Source organism: Perna viridis, chromosome 13, assembly GCF_037379345.1.
Source record: "Perna viridis isolate PV_CMFRI_1.1 ecotype Kerala chromosome 13, ASM3737934v1, whole genome shotgun sequence".
NCBI classification, from domain to species: Eukaryota; Metazoa; Mollusca; class Bivalvia; order Mytilida; family Mytilidae; genus Perna; species Perna viridis.
In genome coordinates, this window is record NC_142457.1 from 21,838,516 (window position 1) to 21,858,275 (window position 19,760).

Sequence of the window (19,760 nt, forward strand, 5' to 3'; positions counted from 1 at the left end):
AGCGTTTACACGAAAACTTAATGTTTCTCATTTCTAAATTTTCCAATGGGTTCTTTTAGGGGTATTCATTCACTTTTTAGTTCCACTGTCCCCGACGTCAGAACAGTAAGAGTAATCAAGGGAAGCAAGGTTATAGCGGTAATCAAAAGAATGTAATCCAGGGACAAAGACCAGACATGGAAAACAGACACACACAACAAAGAACATAAAGTAACTAAAATCATACATACAAAGTAACAAAAGTAAATTAGCAACTCGGACTCCACTAAAACTCATTTATATCAAACACAATGATATATGTATTATATATATCGTAACAGGCTGGATTTATAGTGAGAGAAAAGACTAGCAGCATTGAATCACTTTAAGAAAATCAATTTCACCGGTACAAAATACACTTTGAGAAAGTCCTTACAATAAATACTAACACATACCTTAGGTCAAGTACGTCGCACTCCAGGTCTCAGTATCGTATTAATTTTCCCATAGACTTCTATAGTGAAGAGCATATTTTTAGGATTTTTTTTTAAATATATAAATTGATTCAATAAAACCTTCACTTATGTATCATTTCTAAGGACATGTGAAAAAATAATTTCCCGCAAAGAAAATTGGGTGAGTCCACGAAGATCGGACAGATAAGTAGTCTTGAACTATAAATAGCCATTTTCCCTACTTTCACTTTCGTTTTGCACTCACCAAACCAACCTTTTCAGTGGAACATTTTTATGATATCATGTTAGATTTTCTTTTCAAAAAATTCATCTTGCAGTGTGATGTTTGCTCTATTTTATAAGTCATTGTTCATATCTTTTGACAAAACATTGGTTTGTAGAGAGGCAAAAAGATAGTGCACTGTATTTTTTATAGCATCCATATTTGGACGTACACCCGCTCAGGGATATGCAATACGATACTGGTACCTCCAGGACAGCATCTTTGGGCTTGGCAGAGTGGTCCGTTAGAGGCCTGCTCTCAAGCCCAAGTCCAGAAGCAGTGATGATTGGGGGTTTTTACGGTCTTGACTATCATTACGGATCTCGCAAGACCGCCCTTTACGAGGATTCTGTTAGTAAATGTCTCTTAGTAGTTGGAGGTAGCGGAGACCAGCCTTCGGGATACCCGACCGAAGAACTCTGACTAGTCAGAGTATGTCCTACTAGTGGCTGGGCTGCTCTGTTGACGCTCTGGCCTACTCCCAGACCCGTGGGTCCGAAAGCTTTTCCCCCCTCTGTTTGGGAGTACGTCAACGTGAAGAGTGCAAATCAGTGAGAAGCAGTGAAATCGAGCCGTATTTATACTCGGTGAGACAAAAGGAACAAAACTCTCCATAAATAAAACAGGTAAATCCCGAGAGAAAGAAAACTATTTTTAAAACGGATTATCGATTAGCCGAAATTGACCACTAGAAAATTAATTTATTAAGAAGCTTTTGAATGAGCACTTCCGGTTGGCACGAGTAAGATGCGAGGGCCAATTTTATAGAAAAATATCTCTAATACGAGAAGCTATGTAAGATTTAGTGCCATAAATACATGAACTACGTTATTTCCACATGTCCGTGAAATGTTGATAGAAAATATCAAGTTTGTGTGTTCAAAATACAGCCTCACTACATTCATCCCCCCTTAAGATCGATTTTACTTAAAATCGGTCAAGAAACAAGGAAAAGGGTAAAATAGTGCGACAAACAATTACTAAAGCATGACTATAAATTGAGACCACAATACAAAGTGATTCAAAGCAGAGACGTGGAAACCACTGTAAGTCATTGAGAAAAATAACAGACCCAAAAGAAACCATCTAATACTTATCTCACAGCACAATAGACATTTTCCATCTGATACTATATTATAAACTATGCAATAATCAACAACAATATAGATTTATCAAAATTAAAGTAATTCTAGAAATATAATTATCATTTTAAATTCATAAAGAAATATATCTCAAAAGTAAATAATTAAGCAATATTTAAGTCAAATCTCAAAAAAAAAAAAATATTATCAACACAAATCAGTCTGTCTCATCATCTAGGGTTTCAGTATTCCTTTGTGTTTTGACTATCTGCAAGTATGTTTGTTTTATCTTGAAGATTTTGTCTTCTATACGCGTCTTACAAACGTGCCTCCCTCCTAAGATGGTGTCTTTCTGTTGGAGTACCATATGGTGGTAAAAGGTTATCACCAGGACAAATGTATGTTTTATTCTTGACACGCTTAGAAACGATGCTTCTGTCTACATCATCGTCTTTATGGACTCGAGCCACATGTTTTTTGTTCGCACGATAACGTAACTCAAACTTTTTTTCTGCAAACTGTATATTTATATATATAATTAAACTCTGTAAACGTGATTCCAATGCCGTTACAAATCTGAGTGTCTGTAATTTTTAACTGTCGACGAGCATTGTGGTACCAGACAGTACATTCCCACTGGATTAAATACTGGTACGGAACTGGTGAGAGATGATGGTAATTCGGATAATTCCTGCTCATCAGGGTGGATATCTAATGCATCGTCCATTCTGAAAATATACAAAAATTCTTTAAGTACATGGTACATAATAATAAAGTACGAAATTTAATAAATTAAAAATAATATAACATGTACAAATAAACATGATAAATAGTTAAAGTGTTTATGTTGATAAATGAAAGATATTTGCTTTTGTTCTGTTTTATAAATCTAATATTTTCCCGTGGTTTAACGAGTCTGCCAGTACGAGTTGTGATCAGCGGTATGTGGTAAAACATCGGACGCAGAGACATTTATGCTATGACCAGGAAAACTGATATCTTGAGTAAAATCATGTGTATTTTGATCTGTAGACAACAGCCAGTTTTCTGGTGGATTTTTACCACGATATGGTTTTAAATGATCAATATGTACATTTATTGGTGAAATAGTGACATCTTTTCATATTTTGTAATTTAAAGCAGTAAGTTTTTTAATAACTAAATATGGTCCTACCCAACAACTGGCTAGTGGCTGGTTAATTTTGGGTGGGTACCATCGTCACACCCAGTCATGTGGTTCATAAGAACGTACTTTAAGGCCTCTATTATTGACAAAAGCATCTCTTAAGGTATATTTAATCCACTCCACATATTTAATAGGGCAAAAGTCCTTCTCCCAAAAGGGGTAAGCCAAACAATATATCAACAGGACGATGATTTTCTCTACCAAACATCAAAAGTTTGGAGTGCATTTGGTACTACCATGAACCGTACTGCGATATGCCATCATTAAATATTGAATATGGTCATCCCAATTGTTACAATGAGAATTAACAAACATAGTTAACATCTGTTTTAATGTTCTATTGAACCTTTCGACTAAACCAGAGCTTTTGGGCCTGTAAGGAGTCGACCTTGCTTTCTCAATACCTAGTTTGTCACATGAAATTTTAATCAGTTGGGATTCAAATCCCCGTCCTTGGTCCGAATGTATCGACAAAGGGTATCCAAAGCGACAAATGAATTCCGTTAATAACTGTCTGCAACTGTTAAAGCAGTGTGGTTGGGTACGGCGTATGCCTCTTTCCATTTACTAAAATAATCACCAACCACAATAATGTATTCAATGTTATTTTCTTTGATTGGTAAAGGTCCTACTATATCAATCCCTATTCTTTCAAGGGGAGCACCACACTGACTTTGGCGTAAAGGGGACCTGCCAAGACCTGGACCAGGTTTACATCTTGCACAAATTTCACATTTGGCACACCAATGTTTGACATCTTCATTTATACGAGGCCAGTAAAACCTGTTTCTTATAGAATTTATAGTCATATCAATACCAAAATGACCAGCTATTTTATTATAACAGCTGATGAAAAATTATTCCTCTAATTTCTTTTGGAGCAACTAATTGTAAAATTTCTACATCATCCTCTTTTATTTACCTTTTATATAAAATATTATTCAAAACTACCAAATTGTCCCACTATCATAACAAATGTTTAGCTGAAGGATGTAAATCTGCTGTTTCTTGTTTTGAAGTTTTTTTTTCTTCATTTAATATCATATTTAAAATGTCCCCTATTACAATGTCATTTATTGCAGATTTTTGATTACTTGCAGAGACCAAAAATCAAACCAATTTGGTTCACGGTTTTGAGCTAGGAAGTCAATGAAGGAACAATCTATTGTGTCCAAGAGTTCTTTTTCCTCAGCCAAGACTGATGGACAGTTCGCTGAGTAGGATTGATCACAATCCTGGCAGTTTGCATTTTCCTCAGTCCGACGTTGGAAAATGGAGCCTACCGGGGAGGGGTAACAATCTTGACAATCCTCCCTTTTACATTTCCTCACGTGACAAAGCATCAGCATTTTTGTGATTAGTGTCTTTTCTGTATTGTATTTCAAAATCAAAATTATCAAGGATGCTTATCTACCTAGCTAACACCTTCACGTTCTTTTAAATTCATTAACCAGGTCAAGGAAGCATGATCTGTGCGGACTATGAACTTCTGTCCAAATAAATAATGGCGAAATTACCGTGCAAAAGTGACTATGGCTAAAACTTCCCTTTTTCTATTACAATAATTTCTCTGACATTTACTAAAGGGTCTTAGTAGCATAAGAAATAATATTCTGCTCCCAGTTTTGAGAGAGGACAGCACCTATACAGTAAGGACTAGCATCTGTGTCCAAAATGTATTGGCCTTCATCAATAGGATAAAATGTATTGGCCTTCATCAATAGGACAAAATGGGTCTGATATAAGCAGCTCCTTTAACTTGTTAAGACTTTTTTCACAATCAGTAGTTTAAATAAATTGTGGATTTTTTTCTAGTTGATTTGTCAAAAGAATTTAGCAATATCAGAGAAATTCCATATAAATTTACGATAGTAACTTGAGAACCCTATAAAACTCTTGATTTCTGAAACATTTGTGGGCTGGGGCCAATCCTTAACACTTTCAACCTTAGTAGGGTCACATTTTATCCCCTGATCTGATACAACATGACCTAGAAAATTGACTTCTTTTTGAAATAGAGTGCATTTGGATGGTTTTAATTTCAAATTTGCAGCTCTTAAAGCTTGGAAAACTTAATAATAATTTTCAATAGCTTCTTCAAAATACTTACCAAAAATGATAATGTTATTCAAATAACAGAGACATCTTTCCCTCTGTAAATGTCCATGAGACATTGACATGTTTAGGCTGCTGAATTTAGTCCCATGGACATGACCTTAAACTGAAAAGACCTTTGTGAGTTATAAAGGCAGTCTTAGGTTTATCATTCTGATCCATTAAAACTTGCCAGTAACCTGATTGACAGTCTACCATGGACATCCATTTTACAGAGTATAGGGCATCTAGACAAGAATCTATTTTCGGAATGGGCAAGGCTTCTAATTCTGATCAACTATTAATTTTGCGAAAATCAATACAAAATCGAATTGTTTGGTCCTTTTTCCGAACTAAACAGATGGGACTTGCCCATGGACTACAGATGGGTTCAATGACGCCCTTATCCAACATTTTTTTTCTAATTCCTGTTCTATAATAACTTTCTGAGCATTTGAAACTCTCACAGGAGAAACTCTTACTGGTTTAACAGATCCAGTTTTTATTTGATGCTTAACTACATCAGTTTGGCCTAATTTCCCATCTGGACCAACAAAAATATCTTGAAATTCTAATAAAAGTTGAGTTATCCCCCCTTTATTTTCTAAGGTTAAATCTGGGGAAGTATTTTCAAGTAAAGTCTGAAGATGTACAGGTAATATTTTATCATAGCCTACTACAGGTTTTTCAGATTCAGTTTATATCATGTCTATAATTTCAATGTTTCCTATTATAAGATTCCTTTTTAGCTTCACTGATTTGTCATTAAGATTCAGTATTGTTATATAAACCTTTTTTTTTGAGGTATCAAATTGTTTAAGGATCTGGTTAACAATAACCCTTTTTGTTTAATTTTAAAGTCAGATTCTGTCTAACCATATATATATCTAAACAATCTCCCTGTATGTGACTTTTTATAAGTATTTCACTTTTAGGGTAAATATCAACATTTTCAGACAACTTTATTCTAGCACAAGTGTCTGATTTTTGACATTTAAGTTTTACAGTGTAACCACTTATGACAACAACTGGTTCTGAAATTCTTAAGTCACAGTTGTGTTTTTTCAGGAAGTCCATGCCAATAATTCCACTGAATTTTGCTTATCTGAGCAAAAATCACTGGGTGTTCAACGAAAAAATTATATATTTCCATTTAACATTTTATTTTGCCCTTGACATTCAATTTATTTCCATCTGCTGTGTGTAGAGTGTTGTCAGCTCTGGACAGATCAGATGGCCTAATACCTAGCATCCCTATTTATTCATCTGACATTATAGATACAAGCGAACCTTTGTCAACTAGCTTATTTAGTTTTATATTATTTATTTCTACAGGAATGTAAAAACTGTTTAGACTGGTTGAAAGGACATTTTTCTTAGGACAATTAGGCTTTTCAATTTTTTTAAAAGTTTCGTCTTTAACTTTTGGCCCCTGTTTTGCAGAAAGGGCTGACTTGTAGGCCTCCAAATCAGCCTGCTCTGGTTTCCCTCTGTTTGGGTGTCAGACTGGGATTCTGACAATTTTTTGTCCCGTAATTTGAAACACCTACTTTTAACATGTCGTTTCACCCCACAATAGGTGCAAATCATGTCCCTTTTTCTGAAGGGCTTCTCTTCAGAATTTTTATTTTCTAATTTCCATTTTTAACTTTCATTTACTATTTTCTTTATTTTTTAATCTAAATCTGGTTGTTCCTTAAAACTCTCTCCTTTAGGAGATTCATTTTTTCATTCTTTAAAAATAATTTGTCTTATTTTATTTTCAAGTTTTAGACTTGAGTCATTTGCCTTTTCAGCTATAGTATAAGAATGGACTCTAATCTCATCTGAGAAATGGGGCTTTCTTAATTGGTCAATTGAGCCTTCAAAAGCCTCAAATTCAATAGGATCTAATGGCTTAGGCTTGTTTAACAACTGCACGTATCTTTTTAAGTCATGATTTCCCATACCCTCAACAAAGTGGTCCATAACAAGTGAATCTATTGAAAGTAAATCTAAATTTCGGTATGCTTGGGCAGCAAGTCTCCTTAATGAATGTCCGAAATCAGAAATAGATTCTAATTTTTATTTTTTTCTATTCTAAAATTCAAATTTATGAGCTGTTCCAAGCTCAGTTGGATTTAACCTTTGACTTAACATCTTTTTGATAAAAGAGTAATCATTTGATTGCTGTGGGTTTAATTTACTAAGGCTCCTCTGAGCTATTCCCCTTAGGCTCATTATTAATTGCTGTGCCATCTCATGTGGAGTCCATGTATTCCGGGTGGCTACCTTTTCAAATTGTATAATGTAGTCCACCCAGTCAGTTGATTTTCCATCAAAAGTATCTGGATCTTTGTGGCGCCTTTTCCCAGGGTTTATTAAAGCTATATGGCCCAGTGTTCCAGGTATTAATATGGTAAGGAGGTCGATAAGGTGGGATATTTTACAGAAGTGCAATACCGTCTTCACATAGCATTCTATCAGACCAAAGAATGCTTGTATGTAACTAAATCAATTACCTGCCTTCACAGTTGGTATTTCTGCGTTGTCTTATTCTTGCAATGCAGATGTTAATGTCTTTTCTACTATAAACCCCTTATAAACTATATGCGTCTGTATAAACGATTTCTAACATTAACGTGATTGTATTGCAAAACACAATTTTGGAAAGAAGTGAATGATTTGATCAAGGATGTAAGTGATTGAGGTATTTATGGTATATGCAGAAAAAGAAAACTTAATTTAGAGAGATATACAAACCCGATAATTAATTCGTACAATCGGTATTAGATCAATAGAAAATGCCAATTCAAATGTAGTTGAAATAGGATAGGTAAGTTAGAGGGACCTAAAAGAAATGTAGTTACGTAGGGAATTTTTTGTACAATATTTATTTACCTCGAGTTAATAGGGAAGAAATCTTAAGTTTATCGTACGTCACTTCTGCCAAATGTCCATAAAAAGCTTTCGAGACACCAAAATATGATAAAATGTTCAATGTAGAAATTCATTATAGAATTTATTGTTCTAAAACTAAACTTGACTTAATGAACCATGCTGAAGATGACCGAAGCCTGTAGGTGTCAGATTGCTGTTTATTTTTAAACGCTAAATTAGACTCCTACGGAAGCCTGTTGGTGTCAGAATGCTGTTTTATTTTTTAAAAAATGCTAAACTGACAACTTGAATTAACTACGCTGGACTGTCAGGGAAACCTGTAAGTGTCATATTTCTATTTTATATTTTAATCTCTAAACTGATAGCTTTGATTCAACTACTTTTACGGGAGCCTGCTAGGGTCAGAATGCTGTATTATTCTTAAATCGGAAAAAAAACAGCTTTGCTTTGACCACATAGGATTATTGTGGAAAGCTGTTAGTGTCAAAATGCTGTTTAATTCTAGAACAACTGGGCTACTAGATCCATTTATACTGACTTCCCCATATTTCATTTGAAAGACCAAACAGTCTTTTTATAACGACTAAGCCGTTATAGTGAATTTGTGTAGTCAAGAATGGTGTTCATAATTTTCCGAGTTCAGTTGATAGAGCACAAATGTATTCCAGTATCGTGAAACATACAGAATTACTCCCATAGAAATAATGGCAGTGAAGGGTTACACAATGAAACAGACGTCTATCTGTACGTCCAAGGAGTTACCCAAATGGACTAGATGTCTATCTGTACCATCACGGGGTTACACAATGGACTAGATATCTAGCTGTACCATCACGGGGTTACCCAATGGACTAGATGTCTTGCTGCAGCACCATGATGTTATACAATGAAATAGATTTCTAGCTGTACCATCACGGGGTAACACGATGAGATAGATGTCAATCTGTACCATCACTGGTTTACACAATGAAATAGATGTCTGACTATACCATCGGCAGATTTATCTCATCGTTAAATTGTATTATAGTAATGAAAGTTAGTGTGATGATGACGATGCCGTTCAATGGCCGAAACTTCCAAGATTTATCCCATAGAAATTTTGGTAGTGAAGTGTTGCATAATGACGAGGACCTTAGTTTTTAGCACTCCCTGGATTTATCCTTGAGTAGGGATGACATCGAAGGATTACACAATAACAAGGACCTTAGGTTTCATCACTCACTGGATTTATCCTTGAGTCGGGAGGACATCGAAGGATTACACAATAACAAAGACCTTAGGTTTCAGCACTCCCTGGATTTATCCTTGAGTAGGGATGACATCGAAGGATTACACAATAACAATGACCTTAGTTTTCAGCACTCCCTGAATTTATCCTTGAGTAGGGATGACATCGAAGGGTTACACAATAACAAGGACCTTAGTTTTCAGCACTCCCTGGATTTATCCTTGAGTCGGGAGGACATCGAAGGGTTACACAATAACAAGGACCTTAGTTTTCAGCACTCCCTGGATTTAGCCTTGAGTCGGGAGGACATCGAAGGGTTACACAATAACAAGGACCTTAGGTTTCAGCACTCCCTGGATTTATCCTTGAGTAGGGATGACATCGAAGGGTTACACAGTAAAAAGGACCTTAGTTTTCAGCACGCACTGGATTTATCCTTGAGTCGGGAGGACATCGAAGGATTACACAATAACAAGGACCTTAGTTTTCAGCACGCACTGGATTTATCCTTGAGTCGGGAGGACATCGAAGGGTTACATAATAACAAGGACCTTAGTTTTAGCACTCCCTGGATTTATCCTTGAGTCGGGAGGACATCGAAGGGTTACACAGTAAAAAGGACCTTAGTTTTCAGCACGCACTGGATTTATCCTTGAGTCGGGAGGACATCGAAGGATTACACAATAACAAGGACCTTAGTTTTCAGCACGCACTGGATTTATCCTTGAGTCGGGAGGACATCGAAGGGTTACATAATAACAAGGACCTTAGTTTTAGCACTCCCTGGATTTATCCTTGAGTCGGGAGGACATCGAAGGGTTACACAATAACAATGACCTTAGGTTTCAGCACTCCCTGGATTTATCCTTGAGTAGGGATGACATCGAAGGGTTACACAGTAACAAGGACCTTAGTTTTCAGCACGCACTGGATTTATCCTTGAGTCGGGAGGACATCGAAGGATTACACAATAACAAGGACCTTAGGTTTCAGCACTCCCTGGATTTATCCTTGAGTCGGGAGGACATCGAAGGATTACACAATAACAAGGACCTTAGGTTTCAGCACTCACTGGATTTATCCTTGAGTCGGGAGGACATCGAAGAATTACACAATAACAAGGACCTTAGGTTTCAGCACTCATTGGATTTATCCTTGAGTCGGGAGGACATCGAAGGATTACACAATAACAAGGACCTTAGGTTTCAGCACTCCCTGGATTTATCCTTGAGTAGGGATGATATCGGAGGGTTACAAAATGACAAAGACTTTTACAGACCATTTCTATCACTTTAAATTATTTGAAGCTTGGTAAACTGAAAATCGGTCTAAACCGGACGAAACTGAATTTTAAGTACAAAACAATTACGGTTTTGACGGGTTTAAATGAACTACAAGTATCAGTCGGTTTATCGACGTATCGGTAGATAGAGCAACACCCCAACAATTTTCTGTAAAAGACATGTTACATACATTTACGAATAACATTCTTCACCAAATATAAAGATTCGATCAGTTCTAACCTCTCAAGAAAACTGCCCTAGACATGTCAGAAGAACAGTTCTATGACAGTTCCAAGGCTATCTATTCTGAAAGTTCTAGCAGAGCTGGCTCTACTAGTAGAACTGTTCTCCTAGAATCAGCTCTACTAGAACTGTCAGAAGAGTTGGCCCCACAGTATCACTGTTCTCCTAGAATCAGCTCTACTAGAACTGTCAGAAGAGTTGGCCCCACAGTAGCACTGTTCTCCTAGAATCAGCTCTACTAGAACTGTCAGAAGAGTTGGCCCCACAGTAGAACTGTTCTCCTAGAATCAGCTCTACTAGAACTGTCAGAAGAGTTGGCCCCACAGTAGCACTGTTCTCCTAGAATCAGCTCTACTAGAACTGTCAGAAGAGTTGGCCCCACAGTAGAACTGTTCTCCTAGAATCAGCTCTACTAGAACTGTCAGAAGAGTTGGCCCCACAGTAGAACTGTTTTCGTAGAGCCGGTTCTGCTAGTAGAACTACCACAGGAGTTGGTTCTAGAATTGTTCTATGACACTTTTAGAACTGTCCTAGAGCCGACACTTTTGACAGTTCCTATGAGAAGTTAAAACCGATCTCATATGTTATAATCATTTAAATTTATATGTAACATAAGTTCTAATTGGTCGATTATTTTCATTAAGATTTACTCTAATTGCCTGAGTGTGACATAATGCACGAACTCATTTTATTGCATATAACCTCATTCACAATCACGTGATACTTTTATAATACATATTTGTAGATAATTATATCTTATACTGCTTAATAACTATTATCATATTTTTAAAATTATTTCTTCAAACGAACAGAAACAAAACAACAAACAACGAAAGATAAAAGACACAACATAACAATTTGTTTTAAAAATTGCCTGATTCTTACGGAGTATTGTATTTAACTAAAGTTTTGCTTCAAAAGTACTATTTTAATCATCAAAGAGCAGACATTCCATTAAAATCTGACAGATTTACTGCGCACCAACTGGTAAACGATCCGCGTGCATTTACATTACATAATACGAATAAAACTTCGCTGTTGACATTGTAAATAATTATGTATCGCCCTAATGTTTTCAAAAAAATCAAAAGTCAATATATTATAAGTAATGCTATGGCAGAATGGACGAATTTACAGAAACAAATCACACAAAAAAGAAAACAAAAAAACAAAAAAAACAAAAAAAAAAAAACAAAAAAAAAACAAAAACAAAAACAATAACAAAAACTAAAACACAAAATAAGAACACAAAAAAACCATAAAAAAGTAAAAAAAAACCCAAAAAAACAAACGAACAAACAACACAAAAACAAGACAACAAATACAAAAAAAACCAAAGCAACAAATAAAAAAAATAGAATAAAATAATGAAGAAAAAAAACAAGACAAAACAATACAAAACAAAAACAAAAACAAAAACAAAAACAAAAACAAAAACAAAACAAAACAAAACAAAACAAAACAAAAACGAAAACCAAGAAGAAAATTAAAAAAAAAAGAAAGCACGAAAGGAAACCAGTAATGGTGTATTTGTTAAAAGTTATTTAGCAATTGGCGCAATATTCTACCACTCCAAGAGAACTTTGATTTAGCGATATGATTGGCGCCATATTCTATCACTCCAAGTGAACATTGATTTAGCGATATCATTGGCGCCATATTCTATCACTCCAATTGAACTTTAATCTAGCGATTACGTTGGCGCCATAGTCTATCATTCCGAGTGTACTTTAATTTAGCGATGTGGTTGGCGCCATATTTGATCATTCCGACACCATTATAGGTCATTCTAAGTGTATTTTAATTTAGCGATATGATTGGCGCCATTTTTGATCACCCCAAGTGTACTTTAATTTAGCGATATGATCGGTGCTATATATTCGATCATTCCAAGTGTACGCTAGTTTAGCGACATGATTGGCGCCATATTTGTTCATTTATAGTGTACTTTAATTCAGCGATATTATTGGCACCATAAGTGATCATTCCAAGTGTACTTTGATTTAGCAATGTGATTAGCGCTATATTCGATCATTCCGGCGCCATATTAGATCAATCCAAGTGTATTTTAATTTAGCGATATCATTTGCGCCATATTTATCATTCCAAGCGCACTTTAATTTGGCGATATGATTGGTGTCAATCTCATGAGAAGACGCTTACCCTACCGGTGCACCTGGTCCATGCTCACAGTTTTTAGTGGAGTCCGAGTTGCTTATTTGCTTTTGTTACTTTGTATGTATGATTTTAGTTACTCTATGTTCTTTGTTGTGTGTGTGTCTGTTTTCAATGTCTGGTTTTTGTCCCTGAATTACATTCTTTTGATTACCACTATAACGTTGGTTCCCTTGATTAATCTGTCATATATTTTACAAGAAAAAAGAATGAACTCAATAAATAAAAAAAGAAGATAAATTAATAACTATATTTTATAAATCAATTATGTATGTGCATGTATCTTATTCTTAGGAACACTTTAATTCAAATCGACAGTTAAAATGGTAAACTATGTGAAAAAAGCGCATTGAACCACGGAAGCTAATTATCACACTAAAAGATACGGAGTATTGATAAGCGCTGTCAGCTTCCTACAGGAAATATATGCAGCTTTTACTAACACGATATCAAAAAGAATTCGTGCCGTAATTTTCATTGTCATGTTTAATTACAAGGTAGTAAATAGACGATTTTCACACAAGTCAGCCATTAACATGTACGTAGAATCTATAATTGACAGATAAAGGGTTTTGGATTTGAAGAAAACAAGTCCAGTAAGAAATATATGTACATGTATGTGGAAATACATTTCTGAACACTAAACTATCAGAAATGTTTCTTTGTATTAATCAATTCAAGTTTGAATTCTTTTGTCCTGTCTTCCATTGCAAGTTATCAGATCTTACGCCTATTGACCCAAATTGACTTCGATATAAACGAAGAGCTTTTTCGGAACGGATATGAATGTGAGGTGGTCTTTAGTAATTCCGTCTAAATATCGGCAAAAATACCGACGCGTCAGCGGTGGGATACTACAAAAACATGGCATGAACGTAAAGTCAGGAAACAATGACGATCTACATGCACAGTGTAGAAAACCGAATAAAACAGATAACACATAAAAACTGAAGACGTCTCATAAACGACTGAACACTGTCAAAACGAAATATGCAATAACGGAGGAATTGGATCTCCCGAGGTGTACATCTCTGTCCCAATCAGTATATAACCCCGTCCTTTCATGTAATTAGTACCGTACATCACTTTTTTATGAGTAGAGCTCATGGCTTGTAATGTTTACAATCTGTATTCTGACACCAATAAGCCTCAATAATAGTCCAACGCAGTTAAATAATATTTTAATAAAAAATGTTTAGTGATAAAAATAAATGAGCCTTTAAGCCTTTGGAATGATAAATCAGGAAGCGGTTACATGTGTGCGGAGGAAATCGGAAGCAAACCTAATATACGAAGTATCCTTTGCAAAATTTCATTTTCAGCTGAAATGCCTTAACTACACCTCACAAAGAGTATACATACTGAACGTTACATCGATTTCAGTCTGCATATTGTACATTACATCGATTTCACTCTACATATTTTACATTACATCGATTTCAGTCAGTCGACTGATATAGTGATTTTTTATTTAATATAAGCACTTACCAATAAAGTTGTAGAAACTGATTTAAAAGTACAAGGAAATATTTCCCGCCAAATTTTATCATGTTATCAAGAATTCGTATAATTATACAGCGTTTCCAAGGGAACAGAATGTGCAACAAACACAAAACTCGAGTATTTGAAATTATCTGCTCTTCTACGTGTGTAGTAATTAATATTGAACAAAAAAAACAAAAACAGTTTTAAATTCTTTTTCTTGGCGATTGTTAAAATGAGCTGGAATTTCATTTGAAATACGCTGCAAATGAACTCTTAAAAATCTGATTTTTTTCTAACATTCTAAAGAGAAAATTCCAAACATATTCAGTGATACAGAGATCATTATAAGGAGGCAGACCTAGGATAAGGGACACAACTCTTGAAATCAGTGGTTTGTATCATATTCAATTTCACCATCGCTTATCAAGCTTTCATTTGAAACACAATGAAATCTATCCAAGTTACTTTGCTGCTTACATGAGATTGATGATACTTGCTGAATACAAACGTTGCAATCATTTGTGTTTCATTCCTTAGGTCTTCCGCCTTAAATAGAGTGATGAATTTTGTCAACTAAAAAGATTTGAATGTCTCATATTTTTGCCTGATTCTTACAAAGATCTCTACCTTTCGATGCCTATATCAGCATTGGTTGAGACAATCTATTGTTACATCATGCAATTTAACAATGTTACCACTAAAGTCTAAGGCAATAAATCTAATACACGTTCTAATAAAATCAAAGCAATATTACTGCTGTACGTGTTTAAGTAAATCGATTGAAAAATTCTTCCTTTCTAAATAAATCAATTATTAAAATTCCAAAAACACCCATTTTTACAAAATAATAACATGATCATATTAAACTAGAAAAAGGATTTATTCCCTAGATTGCATCTGATAGCAAAACCGTGTCTCGATTAAGACACGCTGCTGTTATCATTAACATACCTCTACACAAGAAAACAAAGTATATTTTGCAACCAAGAAAACTATTCGTTCAAAGATAATAGTTCATTGTAAAATTCGTCAAAGTTTCCTAAAATTGCTGACTCAACAAGAAAGACACAATTCCAGTCATTAAGCTTGACATTTTAATCTGTTTCCGGTATACCGTGAAATCAAAAATTTTTGTGCTCATTAATTAAAAAATATAACATGTAAAAAGGCACACATACAAACAAACAAAACACCCCCCTGAAAAAAAGCAATAAGACAAAAACACCCCCACCAAAAAAAAAAAAAAACAACAAAAAAAAAAACAACAAAAAACAACAAAACAAAAAAAAACAACAAAAAACAAAAAAAAAACCAAAAAACAAAAAAAAGTAATGTGACTTGTTTAAAAACTAATCACATGACATTTTATTTTGCCGCAAAAATTGGGTCCAATAAACAAATTAACATTTACAGTGCTAAACCAAACAATACAAGTCCAATACTGGCTGGGCATTTTTCTTACTGTACAAATATCATTATACATGTATTTTTTTTTCAAACTATTCATTTATGTATTCGTGTACATCTATATATTTACAGAATATTTAGGAGATAGACATAGGGTAAGGGACACAACTCTTACAAATCATTGCAATGTTTGTCTTTAGCATTTTGCATCAATCTAATTTAAGCATCAAAGTAACATGGATTGATTTCATTTTGAAATCAACGAGTAAGTCATTAAAAAGATTTGATGACATCACATTCATTACAAAATTTATCTATAAGATGAGGGACGAAATTTTTAATCCAATTAGAAATCGTGTTACTTCTGAAATTGAATCATTCTACACGAACCTGAACAAAATCTACCAAATCTATCCTGGAAATCAGGAAAAATGTCATTAAGTTCTTCACCCTCTAAGAATCAGGCAAAATATGTACAAGATGTGGCACATGAAGGAAAAAAACACAGAGAATTTTTTGCATTAACCAAGTATTTATACCCTATAACCTCCAGAAATAACCGTCAATGTGTTTGTAAAATTTGCCTTGTATAGATATTGATAGGTCATTTGATTGAAATGCACTACAGAAAAATGGCGGGAAACTTTTCAATTCAACTTTTTTCTTATCTGAGCAGTCAAAAAATATCTACGTCATCAATCCTTCAGAATAAATTTAAATAGTTTTTCAGTTGTTTTCTATATGTATTGAATATATTTGAGGCAAACAAGACCTAATTGACAAAAATGAAGTGCCAACCATTGCCTGATTCTTACACAAAATGATACTTAAAAGTCAAACGATGGAGTTTTGACGAAGGCAACAACGAGAAAGTTAGAAATGTAATACAATGTTAAGTAAACTTCCGGGGAAGTATCTTTATGTAAAGTATAGGCAAGGAAAAAAATAAAAACCGTACACATCACAGGTAGCATATAAAAAATAGAAAATAGCATCCCAGTTAAAGAATTAGTTTAAAGATGTATCCTGATGAAGGGAATGACAGAATTATCGAACTGATCAAATCTTCTACAAAAATATTCAAAAGGAATAGTTAAAAGATTTTCAAAGGAGAAATCCGTATAAGAAATGACGATACCAAGGTAAAACCCGAAAACTTGGAATCAACTGCAATGGTCTTGATTAGCCTAAATCATTTTCGATAGGTTAAACAAGTTTTATATATAGCGCCAAATTACCCGCTTTCATTACAATTCATTTACGCTATATTTCATCACAAACGGGCAGTACATGAATTGGAAAACTCCACGCAGCGGCAGACGTTTGTTTTGTCTCCCATTAACTGTTGCAGACTGGCCTTTCGAAATTTTCAGGCTTTATTCAATTCAAACGCCGTTTGACAATTTGATAACGTCGTGTAAAATCATTCACTTTACCCCGTCTTTGCAAATTTCTTGCATTTTCTGAGAGGGCTGGCTGCAGCTCCTAGAGTGAATTTCGAACGTCACACGCTGTTCGGAGCTTAATGAAGTTGTAAAATCAGTATTCAAAACGGTACATAGGATATTTTCTAATCAACCTGTTCTGGATTTCTTAAACCACATCATCCTGCTTTTTATTTGAAATTTGATCCTACACCCCGATCAAAATATAAACGGTATATAGTATTTCTGTTAAGACGAAGGAAGAATATCATCACAGTCCAACCTTAGAAATAAGATCATTAAACGGAGTAAGAATATCATCACAGTCCAACCCTAGAAATAAGATCATTAAACGGAGGAAGAATATCATCACAGTCCAACCCTAGAAATAAGATCATTAAACGGAGGAAGAATATCATCACAGTCCAACCCTAGAAATAAGATCATTAAACGGAGGAAGAATATCATCACAGTCCAACCTTAGAAATAAGATCATTAAACGGAGGAACAATATCATCACAATCCAACCCTAGAAATAAGATCATTAAACGGAGGAAGAATATCATAACAGTCCAACCTTAGAAATAAGATCATTAAACGGAGGAACAATATCATCACAGTCCAACCCTAGAAATAAGATCATTAAACGGAGGAACAATATCATCACAGTCCAACCCTAGAAATAAGATCATTAAACGGAGGAACAATATAATCACAGTCCAACCCTAGAAATAAGATCATTAAACGGAGGAACAATATAATCACAGTCCAACCCTAGAAATAAGATCATTAAACGGAGGAACAATATCATCACAGTCCAAATCTAGAAATAAGATCATTAAACGGAGGAACAATATAATCACAGTCCAACCCTAGAAATAAGATCATTAAACGGAGGAACAATATCATCACAGTCCAACCTTAGAAATAAGATCATTAAATCTTAATCAAAATATAAACAAACAGTAGTATGTTTGTAAGGTCTACTCGAAAAAAATCATAAAAAGAGAACAAAGTTCTCTTTAAGAAGGGAAAGAAAAATCACCACATCTTCAAAGTCCTACTTAAGAAATGAAATCATTACATGCAAATCAAAATAAGAACGACTAGTGGCATCTCAGTGAAGTCTAGTCATAAAATACCGAAGTCCTATCTTAGAAAATTAGAATATTACATCCAATAAGATAATAGAAGATTAATAACTTTTCTGTGAAGTCTTATCATAAAATACCGAAGTCTTACCTTAGAAAATTAGGATATTACACCCAATGAAAATATACAAAATTAGTGGCATTTCTGTGAAGTCTTATCATAAAATACCTAAGTCTTACCTTACAAAATTAGAATATTACATCCAAGGAAAATATAAAAGATTAGTGGCATTTCTCTGAAGTCTTATCATAAAATACTGAAGTCCTACCTTAGAAAATTAGAACATTACATCCAATCAAAGTACTAAAAGCGAAGAAGTATCTCTTTGTACTATCTTTCAAATGATGTAATCACGTGATGTAATCATCTCGTAGAGAAAGCTACAGAAGAGAAAACAATCGAACTATCATGTGTGTTGTGATAATATTTGACGGGGAACTATAAATATACAACATTGCCAAATTAAATCTATATGTTCCATGGTACATCAATAACATATTTTGTTATTATTGTGTCTTGCTGGTGAAGTCATTTGAGACTAACGATCTAGGTACAGATGATAAGGGGAAGATCTGATATACCGTGAAACCTGTATAAAACGAAATCATTTTTTACTATAAAATGTTTGTTTATGAAGGTGAAAAAAATAAATCAAATTGATTAAATAAAATTGATTTAGATGGACTTTGTAAACAAAAAACCAAGAAAAACAAAAACAAAATGCAAAACAAAACAAAACAAAAACGAAAATAACAACAATCAAACAGACCAAACCCTGAATAATGTGAAAATCTATTTAAACCAGACACTTTGTAAGTCCTATTATATCAATTTAAATGTTTCCGAATACCTGTCTAAACCGAACTAAATTGAATTTTATATTCCACAAGGGTTTAGTTTAGAAAGGTTTCAATGTATCTCTGTTACACTGTAATTTATTGTATATTGATGACGTAATAAAGTTACTGATACATATTCGATTGTAACCGGAGAAGGCTAAATCGGTCTTAGGTTATAACACAATATTGTATTTTAATTTTGTGAAATTCGGGATAGTTCAGCGTTATGGAGCAGCAGCGTCAATTTCGAATCACCTAAGTATTTAAGTCATGTCCCTTAACAACAAACTAAACGCAACTAAAAGCGTGCATGTATATTACAAATTGCGCAATCGATTGACAGTATTGACACTGTATTGTGGTGTTATTTTTGTTTTATGGTATTTTGGAACATCCCAAGCTCTCCAAGCTCTTTCCGGGGGTCCCGGTCCTGGCATTCCGTAGACCGAGGAGCCTAAGAGATGCTATTTTTTGCGACGTAACTTGCAAAACCGAAAATACCATATACCTTCTCCAGTGCCGATGTGGTATGCAGTACGTTGTCGAAACAGAACAACCTTTCAAC

General features: G+C 34.5%; 1 protein-coding gene and 1 long non-coding RNA gene across 2 annotated transcripts in view; one reads left to right on the forward strand and one right to left on the reverse strand.

Annotated features, from left to right (window-relative positions):
- The window catches only part of LOC148599991 (uncharacterized), a 218,527-nt gene that overhangs the window by 93,739 nt on the left and 105,028 nt on the right, over positions 1-19,760 (forward strand). The gene's annotated exons all lie outside the window — the stretch shown is intronic.
- On the reverse strand, positions 1,867-19,213 carry LOC148599994 (uncharacterized). Its single transcript, XR_015918144.1, has 2 exons — positions 18,625-19,213; positions 1,867-2,527 (listed from the first exon to the last, which is right to left on the reverse strand). It is a non-coding gene; the product is annotated as an uncharacterized LOC148599994 (long non-coding RNA).